Source organism: Sminthopsis crassicaudata, chromosome 2, assembly GCF_048593235.1.
Source record: "Sminthopsis crassicaudata isolate SCR6 chromosome 2, ASM4859323v1, whole genome shotgun sequence".
Lineage (NCBI taxonomy): Eukaryota > Metazoa > Chordata > Mammalia > Dasyuromorphia > Dasyuridae > Sminthopsis > Sminthopsis crassicaudata.
The window spans coordinates 291,818,051-291,825,700 of NC_133618.1; positions in this window are offsets into that span (position 1 = coordinate 291,818,051).

Sequence of the window (7,650 nt, forward strand, 5' to 3'; positions counted from 1 at the left end):
TCAGGAGCAGAATTAACCTCCTCATATGTGTGAATGAGATCATTCCTGACATTTGTAGGACACTGAAATCTCCCAGAACCAAGAAACCTTCCCCATCTTCTTCTTCCCCCACCCAGATCCTCCCAAAACTGTTAGCAAGGGCCTGAGATTACACCTATTATTAGGTATTATTCTTTAGGTTAAGATTCTAACCTTATTAGAATGTAAAGTGTCCTGAGGCTGGAGGAATACTTTTAGATTGTTATTAGATGATATTCAAGCTACCAGGAACCAGCCTTATTTTATATATGAAGAAACTGGGTGGCACAGTAAGTAGAGCAAGGTTTCTTAAACTTTTTGTACTTGTGACTCCTTTTCACCCAAGACATTTTTGTATGACTCTGGACATGTAAGTATATAAAATAGGTATGCAAATCAAACATTTACTGATAATAAATCATAATTTTGCAACCACATAATGGAGTTTCAATCCATAGTTTAAGAAGCTCTGGGATAAAGCACCAGCCCTGGAATCAGGTGAACCTAAGTTTAAATCTGACCTCAGACAGTTAACAAGTACTAGCTGTGTGACCCTAGTCAAGTCATTTAACCCTGACTACCTGGGAGGGAGGGAGGAAGGAAGGAAAGAAAAGGGAAGGAGGGTTAGAGAAAGGGAGAAAGGAAGAAAGAAGGAAGGAAAGAAAGAAGGGAAAAACAGGAAGGAAGAAAGAAAAGAAAGAAGGAAGGAAAGAGGTAGGAAGGCAAGGAAAAAGTAAGGAAGGAGGAATGAAGGAAGAAAAGGAGGAAAGCAAGAAAGGAAGGAAGGAAAGAGGGAGGGAGGGAATGAAGGAAGAAAGAAAGAAAAAAGGTAAGGAAAGAAAGAAGGGAGGAAGGCAAGAAGGGAGGAAGCAAGGAAAGAAAGAAGATAGGAGAGAAAAGAGAAAAAAGAGAGAAAGGGAGAAAGAAAGAAGGAAAGAATAAAAAAGAGATAAAAGAAAGATAAAGAGAAAAAAGAAAGAAGAGGAATGAAGGGAGGGGAAGAAGGAAGAAAAGTAAAAAGAAAAAGAATGGAAGGAAGGGAAGGAAAGAGGGAGGAAGGAAGGAAAGAGGTAGGAAGGCAAGGAAGGAGGGATGAAGGAAGAAAAGGAGGAAAGCAAGGAAGGAAGGAAAGAGGGAGGGAGGGAATGAAGGAAGAAAGAAAGAAAAAAGATAAGGAAAGAAGGGAGGAAGGAAGGAAAGAAAGAAGATAGGAGAGAAGAGAAAAAAAAGAAAGAGAAAGGGAGAAAGAAAAAAAGAAAGAAGAGGAATGAAGGGAGGGAAGAAGGGAAGAAGGAAGAAAAGTAAGAAAGAAAAAGAATGGAAGGAAGGGAAGGAAAGATGGAGGAAAGAAGGAAAGAAACTGGGGCTCAGATTGTGATTTGCCTATCATTTGTTGTGGTGGTTACTCAGTCTTTTTTTCAGTCATATCTAATTCTTTGTGATCCCATTTGGGGTTTTCTTAGTAAAGATACTGGAGTAGTTTCCTTCTCTGTTTCTCTTTATAGATGCAGGAACTGAGACAAACAGGGAGAGTGGCTTGCCCAGGGTCATACAGCCCATAAGTATCTGATGCCAGATTTGAACTCAGGGAGCAAGTGTTTTAGACTGGGAGAACAAGTTGAGATGAAGGGGCTGAAGGTCCTGGTAAGGATAAAGAGTAGAGTTTACCAGAATGAAAATGAAGCAGTTATTGAAGAATGGAAGTTTTGTGGTTAGAGAGAAATTTCAGAGTTATAAATCATAGAGACTTCACAGTTATAAGTATTGATCAGATAAAAGCTAGGATGTGTGTGTGTGTGTGTTGTGTAAAACAGAGGTCAAACGCACATGATGACCCTGAGAGTCTAATAAATTGATAGAGGTGAGAGAATTCAAGGGACATCAGAAGCTTATAAATATTGATTGGTTGATTGATTCATTCATGTACATTGAAGTCCAAAAGTATGGAGAGGAGTTGAGTGGAGAGGAAGATAAGTGAGCTTCCTGTAGTAAACTCTTTGACAGCTGGGTCATTGCCAGTGTTCTTACATCTTATCACTTGATTCTGATAACTTTGGAAGGGAGAGTGATACTGATGTTGACTTTGCACAGTCCTTCTTCATTTAAATCCAGTTCACTCACAAGTCAAGACATCATTCTCATTAGTCCTTTTCGAAAACTTAGGACAAGCAACAAAACTCTGAGAAAGGAAGGTGGATGACTTGAAGGTCAGATTACTGTGTTGGAGTGGAGAATCATAGGGTCATAGATTTAGAGCTAGAAGGGAAATCAGAAGCCATTGAGTCAAATCGTCTCATTTCGCAAGTAAGGAAACTGAGGTTGAGAAAAGTTAAGGTCTTGTAATCAAAGGCATGATTTGAACTCAGGCCAAGCTCAGTGCTCCATCCAGTAAAGTTTCCTTTGAATGGAAAGGACCTCACAACCAACCCCACCTCAAAAAAGGGGAGGTTGTTAAGTGATAATAATTAAGAAATAGCCCAAAAGAGAAGTAGAGCACAGAGTAGATCTATGTCTCCTCCTGGCCCCATGCTTACTGGGAAATGGTCAACCCCCTCTTGTAGTGTTCTGTGATAGCTGATCTAGGAGGCAGTTCAGTCCCTCTGACTCCCTGAAGATAAGGATCTCTTATACTTCTGAAACTCCGGGAGAGGAGAAAAATTAAGATGGGGATTACCTCTTTGGGGATTGGTCTGAAATCACATATTCCACCAAGATCAGAAGCCTTCTCCCAAGATGGTGGGGTATGAGCAGGGGGTGTGCTGGAGACAGCTCTCTACCAGCTCCCAAGAGCCAAATTTTCAGTGTATTTACATCTTAGAAATGATTAAACACTATAAATCAGGACTTGATTTATTGTTCTCTTGATTGTCTAGGGTACTTAAGAAAGTGTCAATAATACAAACTAAAAAAAAAAAATTTTTTTTTATTAAAATATGTCTCGAATGCAATTTCCCTGGAGAGACAGTTGAGACAGTTGTTAAATGTTTACCAGCACCCTTTTGGGTATAAGGCATACCCTGGAAACACCCTATACTATCCAAGACATTCAGTTTCTGATTCAATTACACTTAACCTTGTTTTATAATCTTCAATGTATGTATTCATTGAAGGTAAGAACTGCACCAATTCTCATTTTGCATTTGCATTATTGTATAGTATATTATATGTCATAGTCACTTAATAATAAAGGTATTTTAAACTGAACTAAAAGTGGTAGAATTTACTTTGTTGTTATTGATTTTTAGTAAGGAGATTAGAGTGTGGGACCTAGAGAATCTGATTCTTTATTGTTAAATAATCTTTAAAAGGCTTAACAAATTAAAAGTAAAATAAATAAAAACTAAAAAAATAAAGAAGGTGAAATATTAAAAAAAAAAAAAAAAAAGAAGAAGAAGAATATAGAGCTAAAACTTAATTGCGAGCCATTTAGTGTAGCTTCCCCAGTCTAGATGAGAAAAACATTTATTGAGGTATGGCCAGATAAGTTGTGGTATGATGGTGATTGTGATGGTGTTTTATTGTGTGGTATGTAAGGAGTGAGGAAATAAATGATTTTAAAGAAACATGGAAAGATTTGTATGAATTAATGAAGAGTGAAATGAGAATAACTGATACAGTAACAATATTGTAAAAACAAGCAACTTTGAAAGCAGAAAGAATTTTGATCAATATAGTAACCATCCATAATTATAAAGGACCAAATATGAAACATTATCCGTTACTGAGAGTTTTTAGTGTTCAAAATGAGACATAGCTAGATAGATGAATAGACATATAGAATATAAATATATATAGATATATAGATAAATTTATATGTGTGTGTATATACATTAGAGGCAGCTATATGGTTCAGTAAATAGAACACCCCAGGAAGTAGATATTCTAACCTGAGTTCAAATCTGGGTTTCAGATATTTATTAACTGTGTGACCCTGGGAATATCATTTAACCTCTGTTTAATCTGATTCGCTGGAGGAGGAAATGGCAAATCATTCCAATATCTTTGCCAAGAAAACTTCATGGACATTATTGGTATGATAAGGTTCATGGAGTCACAGAGAGTCAGTCATAACTGAACAACAATAAAATATATACATATATGTATACATACATACATACATACTGCATTTGTATACAAGCATATATAGAGGAAATTTATTTTGCTTAGCCATGTATATTTGTAACAAGATTTTTTTTTTCCTTAATGGAGTGGGGAATGGGAAGGAAAGAAAATAGATTTGTCTTTTTTTTAAATGTGGAATGTTACGTTCATTGCATTATTACTATTTCTTAGTTATTTTACTTTATTATAAGAAATCTCTCATAAAATAGGAGTAACCTATAAGTGTTTGCAATATAAGAACAAAGCTAATCATAAAAGGTTTTTTTAATAAAAAAAGAAAATCAGGATATAAGGTCAAATTTGAATTTCAGTTTTCAAGCTGAGAGAGACTTGCATACAATTTGGAGTGGAGGGGCCATTTCCCACTCCAACCACATTGAAATCATCACTTAAGCTACTCAGTACTACTTTTGCTACTGTGCACAATTAAGAACTTGGTATCTGGTGAAGCACAGTTGATGGTACATGTGTTGGCTCTGGAGTCAAGAAGACTCATCTTCCTTTATTCAAATTTGACCTCAGATACTCATTGGCTGTGTGACCCTGCACAAGTCATTACCCTTATTTGCTTTTTCCTCATGAGCTGGAGAAAGAAATAGCAAACCACTCCCATTTTTTTGCCAAGAAAATCCTATATGGGGTCTTGAAATGACTGAACAACAACAATTTGTCAGAAGCTTTTTTTTTTTTTTTTATTCCTCAATAAACCCCAGAATCACAGGAAATTGGAGCTGAAAGGTTATTGGGTGCTGAGAACAAATAACATCAGAGCTGGAAGGGTACTTGAACAAATTAAGAATCATAGAATCCTAGCAAAGTGTCTTACATATACATTAAGAGAAAAGGACTGGATATGTGATTATATTGGTGAAAGTAGTTCCCAAGAAGAATTTCCTCTTCCAAGACAGATCAGCACCTTCTCTGCAATTTATAAACTTCTTTCTTCCCTTTGTAGAAACATTGAGAAAGGATTTTAAAATGGTCCTAGTCTTAAAATGCAAAATGAGACATGTATTTTTACATGGCTAATGAGAGAGTTTGTTTTGCTTGAATATGCATATTTGCTACAAGAGTTTTATATTTTATTTCATTTTCCCAAAGGAAATGGGGAGAAGAAAAAATAAGTGCTTTAAAAAATTTTTTTTAAATAAAATTTTAAAGTATTCTAATCTGAAGCCTTTGGAGTAATCTAAGAGAGGGAAATCTCATCAATGTTGAAAACAAAATCTTGCTGCTCCTTCTCTCTAATTTAGTTCTCCCTTGAAATAAATAGGATAGGGACAGCTAGGTGGTGCAGTGGATAGAGCACCAGCTCTGAATTCAGGAGGACCTGGGTTCAAATCTGATCTCAGACACTTAACACTTCCTAGCTGTGTGACCCTGGGCAAGTCCCCAGCCTCACAAAGAAAAGAAAAAAAAAAAAAAAAAAAGAAAGAAAGAAAGAAATACGATAGTGATTAGATAAGGAGAAAAAAAAGGAGAAAAAAACACATATTAAATTCCTACTATGTGTTAGGTGCTTTACAATTATTCTCTCATTTTATCCTCACAATAATTCTGTAAAGTAAATGTTCTAATTATCCTCATTTTACAACTGAAGAAATTAAGACAGAAAAAGTTTAATGATACCCAGGGCCATGCTTCTATTAAATGTCTGAGACTATATTTGAACTCAGATCTTGATCCTACATCCAGTACTCCTATACATTGCTTCACTTAGGTGCCTCAAAAACCAAAGAGCCTATTTTTGCTTTGCTTTCTTTCTTCATGCCTTGAAAAGATAAGGTAAATGATACACCTAAAAGAAGGAAGAAATCTCTTTGCTTACTTCAGTTAATGGAATATAAGGCTATATTGGCCAGCTAGAAAGGAGAATCCTTAAAGTACGGGGTGATTTCAGGAAAATGATTTTGCAAGAGTGACTGAAAGTTAAGTATTGTTTTGCTTAATAAAGCAAACTTTTAACTGAACTATTTCCTAATCTCTGAGCCATGGCTTTGCTGGAAATACCTCCTGTTCAATAATTCTATAAATTGGGATTGAAAATTATTTATGAGAGAGAAAGATGTCTGAGGTCACATCAGTTTATACATTTCTCTCTCTCAGAAGAATAATTTTTGGAATAGAACAATAAATTAAGATGATTACCGGCAGACTTGAACTTACAATACAGAATACAACATTAATTTGTTTTCCTTTGACAAGTCTTAAAAAAAAAAAAAGCATTTAGAGCACTGATCCTACACATGTGTCAAAGACAAGATTTAAAATCAGATTTTTCTAGATCTGAAGTGATCTCTCTATTCACTGATAAACTCTCTATTCTTGATAACCAAAGTGAAAACGAGTGAAAAATAAAATCTTTTCTCTAAACTTAGCATGTTATGAGATCACAGGCTTAGAACTGGAAGAGACTAAGAGACCACAATTGATAACTGTTAGCTTTTATGTAGTAGTTTTTGGGCAGCTAGGTGGAACAATGGATAGAGGACTGGAACTAGAGTCAGGAGGACTCATCTTCCTGAATTCAAATTTACTCTCAGACCTTACTCGCTGTGTTATCCTGGGCAAGTCATTTTACCCTGTTTCCTTCTATTTCCTCATCTATAAAATAGGCTGGTGAAGGAAATGGCAAACAACTCCAGTATTTTTGCCAAGAAAACTCCCAAAGGGAGGGTCACAAAGCATAATGCTTTAAGATTTACAAAGCGCTTTACAAAAATTGGCTTATTTGGTACTGTAGTGGAATTTTGAGGGCTCTCAAGAGGGTCAGTACTCACCAATCTGAATTCTTAAGATCAGGGTCAGATAAGAGTAGCAAGGAGTCAGTTAAGAGTGAAGCAAGGAGTCATTCATTCCTGCCAGCTTGGGTATGAACCAAGATGCAAGGTATTTACAATGAGCCTGGGGAAGAGGTTCCTTAGAGACATATTTTTAAGGCAGCATTCATAAGATAACCATTATTCAAAGTAATAGTGTATGAAACAAAGAAAATAAAAGAGGCTATTCATAAAACAGAGGTGGTTATGCAAAAAGAATAATATACTTGGAAAATATGTATTGTTAATTATAGGAGAGAGATAAGGAACTTAGTGGCTTTAGTCTCACGAAATCGAAGAGATTTGTCTATTGGACTAGACTAGTAGGAAAACTTTCCCAGGCCTCTGGGATCCTACCCCTTCAGCCCCTAAGTCTTTTTGTATGGAAGAGAGGCAAAAAGGAGATACATTGAAGGACATTGGCTGGTGTTGAGTTCACTAAGGATCATTTACAGTAAAATGACTGATACAGAACAAAATAGAAATCAACATTTCTTTTTTTTTTTTTTTTTTAGCAAGGCTATTTCCAAGAGGGAAGAATCTGTGTGTTTTACAAACATGTCAAAAAAATTCATAAGGCAATCCCAGGAATATGGGTAAAGGCTATTAGGAGGCCCCCTGGAAGATACCAATCTTAGGAAATCTGATGAAGTCAGTCTCTGGGGTTCATCTGGGGAGAGGGGAAGGTCTA